Raw genomic sequence first — 4,002 nt, 5'->3', positions numbered from 1 at the left:
TGGACTTTCAAGAAATGAAATGAAAATGGCAGGATTATCAACCTGAAGACTCACCATCTTTTATAAAAGGATCCGGCCCTTTTCTGAGAACCCTTGATGAAGTCACTACAAAGTCCATATCACCACCCCAATAAACTGAAAACCAATTTTGGGAGTCAGTGTCCAACAAGTCTCTAGCTTTAAGGAAATTAAGTCTATGTTGATGGTACATGGGGAAGAGGGTATGAAAATGAATTTAGAGTTATCCTACACCACAAGGCATTTTGTGCCATGGTGGCCACCTAGGTTAACATCAAGATGTCTCTCCAGGGAGCCAACAAGGAGCCTTTCAAAACTATCAGAAAAAGATATTTTTCTGTCATCAACCCAGCTTGGCAGGCATTTTATTAGTGACATATGATCCTTTCCCTCCCAAAACAATGATGTGTTTTGTGTGCTAACAATAAGGCAAAAAAAAATCTACATTTTTATAAAACTGGATATAAAAAAATAGTATTCCAAACTGTACAGTCACCAGAAGTACAGTTATCAGAAATGCACAGGAGTCACTTGGCATCTCTGACATCTTCAGCTTTCTGTGCCTGGTGTAGTTTTTTGGCAGCTCCGTTTTCTGTAGGGTTATTTGCATCCTTATCTTTCTCCTTCTGCCCCTTGGGTTCCTTCTCTTTCTTCGCAGGGGTCTTTTTAGGCGTAGGCTCTGGCTTTGGAAGAACAGGTTTAGCAGACAAGATCCCTGTGGCTTGTTCTTTACTTTGGCTTTATCTCCTTTAGCGCCCCCTTCAGCCTTTCTTTTTGGCATGGCAACGGTAGGGGACATTGGTGCTGAACCTGGGGGTGCAATGGCAGTGGGTTTGGTCCGTCGGGGGTGGGTGTTTGTCTCTCACTGCTGCTTCTTCACACTGCTCCTTGTTATTGTTTTTTGAGACAAGGTTTCTACTGTGTAGCCCTGGCATGCCAGGAACTCACTGTTCAGAAGAACTGGTTGGCCTCGAACTCATAAAGATCCACTTGCCTCTGCCTCCCATGTACTGGGGTTAAAGGTGTGTGGGACCATGTCCAGCGCAGGGAATGTGATTTATATTTTAGAGTTAGTTGGTTCAAAGGACTGGAGGAATTTACACTAGAAAAGCTCATCATACTTGGAGATGACAGACAGGCGAGGACGTCATACTGTCTGGATGATCCAGAATGCATCCAGTGCTGTGAAAGAGAATGAGATTATCCAGAAAGAACAGAGAAGTAAAGAGTGAAGATAACCTTTGGAATGGAGAGGGCGTGTGAGAGGCCATGTTTCACAGCTTTGGGTGGTATCATGGACCCTTTACTTGTCCTGTTCTTGACCTGGGAGATTAAACAACTCTGCAGAAACAAATGGCCAGAGTTCTCCCTTGTATTCTTTCCTTTGTCTTACTGAAGCCCAGATTTTAAAAATAATTGGCTGTGTTTTTGTGGAAAATTTTAGGTCATCTGGCTGAGACAGATGGAGGCCATTTTAGATGCATGTTTGTGTTTTGAATTTTCAGCTCCTTTTGAGAAGAAGGAAATGTTTGGGCAGATTTGCTCGGGTGAGTCTGAAGGGCTCATGCCTCAGTGCAAATCTGTTTTGCGCCCATTTGTGAAAGACTTAAGAGCCTTCGTCTGGGAAGTGGGTGGGTGGAGTGGACAGTGATTTGTTCCTGAGCCCCAGACGCTTCACCTGACTTTTTCATAAGTCCCCGCCCTTCTTACTTTTCATCCAGCGATCTCAAAGCCCTAAACAACCTTGATCCTCCCTGACCCCCTGAGTCATCTTCTGCTTCTATTTTCCCAGATGTGGGGACAGGAGAGTTCCATGTTTGGGGGTGGGTGTTTGGTAGGTGGATGGGTGCGGGAGGTTGAAGGGGCAAACAGAGGGACTCAAGGCACCTTCCTGGTGGCGGGTGGGGTAAAGAGCAGGCATCAAGGTGGTTCTAGCTCAGTTTCAGCTTGTCCTTTTGAGGTTGTTTTATGACTGAAGAGACTCTGCTAAAGAGTCTGAGCTAGAGAAATTGAAGAACAAACAAAGCTGTAAAAGACGCCGATAAAATTCCTCCCAGCACAGAACAGTCTTTGGAGCCTTTCTCAAGAATCTCAGAATGATCTGGAAAGGCTAATTAAGTCTCGAGGCCCCCAGTGGGGACCAGGATGGGACCAACATTAAGAACAGAGAGCACTTAGAGAGAGGTCCCTTTTCTCTTTGTTCACTCAAGGGACCCAGATGGTCAAACAACCAGTTCAGAATTTGAAGTAAGACCGAGGAGGGAAAGGGACTAAGTAGAAAATTACTGACATTTTCTGAGACCCCTTTTGGTAAATGGAACATGAGGGAAGGCTAGGTGAGGAGGAACTTGAACTGGAGACCATTAGGAATGGAGAAAAGCTGAGAGAGAGAGAGAGAGAGAGAGAGAGAGAGAGAGAGAGAGAGAGAGAGAGAGAGAGAGAGCAAGAACCCAGCACTTAGGGCTAGTGGGTTTGTTCACAGATGTTCTGAATAGTGGATCTAGATGAAATACAGGTACCTGGACTGAGAGGATGATGGTCTGGAGTTTTGGGGGCTTGAACTGGCGATGTCTAAAAAGAATCTGCATTTGAGTACCAACCAACAAGGAGTTCTGGCTGGGAAGGTGGATGAAGACAGGGAGAGAGAGTGTGTCAGAGGGATGGTGAGGTTGGGGAGTGGGAGGTCAGATGCACCTGTACATGAGGAGAAGTGTTGTAGTGATCTGGGAGGTAGCTCTGAGGGAGAAGCACCCCGAGTCTAGCTATTCTTCTGTCTTTTGTTCCGAATAAATTGTTGGTATGGTCAGAAAGAGAAATCTTACGAGCTGAAATGACTTAGAGGTGGGAGGGAAAGAGTCGATGGGGGGGGGGCGGGGGAGTGTGTTTGCAGGGGAGCCATAGAAACTGCTGGTTTCCATGGTGATAGCCGAAATCTTCATTTCTATTCTCCTGGTTTCTACAGCATGGAAGGGGAAGCTGTAATGGAGAAATGCTACCTTATCATCTCTTCTACTGAGTCAATATTGGATGGAGTGGAAGGTTGGTAAGGGTAGGGGTCTTTAACAGGCCATGGTCTCTAGGCTTCCAGGTTAATTAAGTTCTCTCCTTTGGTGTCTTTGGGTGTATATTTAAGAAGGTTTGGGGTATATAGCTGCAGCAGAAATCAGAGACCCTTCTCATAGAGGGGCTCTAGGAAATATCTCCATCTGTGTCATCCTCATCCAAGAAGAGGCAGATGGGCCTCTAAAAACCAGAGACCAAGTTTGGGTTCTCATGGTTCAGTGACCTTCCTTAAAATTTCTTATGCAGACGTAAGAATGAATGATCCCATATGGAATCTTTCCAGCTTTTTTTTTTTTTTTTTTTTTTTTTCTCCCTTGAAACAGGGTTTCATGTAAGCCCAGGCTGGCTGGAATGCTTCCTGAAGCTCAGGATGACCTTGAACTTCCAATCATCCTTGCTTCCACCTCCCACGAGTTAGGTTTACAGGTGTATGTCTAGTTAGTACTTTGGATCAAACTCAGGGACTCATGCATGTTAGGTAACTGCAACTCCTTTCTGGCCCTCTCAGGGTGCTAAGCTGCCTGCTTGCTGTTGGGCATAGGGTGCCAACTCAGGGCAGGAGAGGCTGACGGTGGTGAGTGCTTAGAAAGGTCAGTGAGGAGCCACTGCTCCCAGAGCTCAAGTGTCTCACATGAACATGGAACGTTACAAAAATCCTGGCTGTCTAATTCTACCTACTTTCCCTATGAGGGCCACAGTGCTTGGATGATTCTAGAACAAACCAACCCACACTGCACACGAAGGGTTTAACCTGTCTCCTGTCCCAGAGTACCCTGACGCTTGTCCCAGTCATACCCCTTTTGTAACTGGCTCCAGGTTGAGGTGGGTACCCAGATGCTTAGCACAATGAGATCATGTCTTGGGCACAGTGGCTCCTATGTGCTCCCCGAATTCCTTCCACCGGCCTGGCTTGTCTAGTGA

At 46.1% G+C, this 4,002-nt stretch overlaps 1 pseudogene; it reads right to left on the bottom strand.

Annotated features, from left to right (window-relative positions):
* Positions 1–545: 545 nt before the first annotated feature.
* On the bottom strand, positions 546–799 carry LOC147000696 (non-histone chromosomal protein HMG-17 pseudogene; annotated as a pseudogene).
* Positions 800–4,002: the final 3,203 nt, after the last annotated feature.

This window comes from Mus caroli, unplaced genomic scaffold (genome assembly GCF_978045245.1).
Source record: "Mus caroli unplaced genomic scaffold, Mus_caroli_1 scaffold_16, whole genome shotgun sequence".
Lineage (NCBI taxonomy): Eukaryota > Metazoa > Chordata > Mammalia > Rodentia > Muridae > Mus > Mus caroli.
Note: the sequence above shows the minus strand (reverse complement) of the source record. Positions and strands in the feature narration are given on the sequence as shown.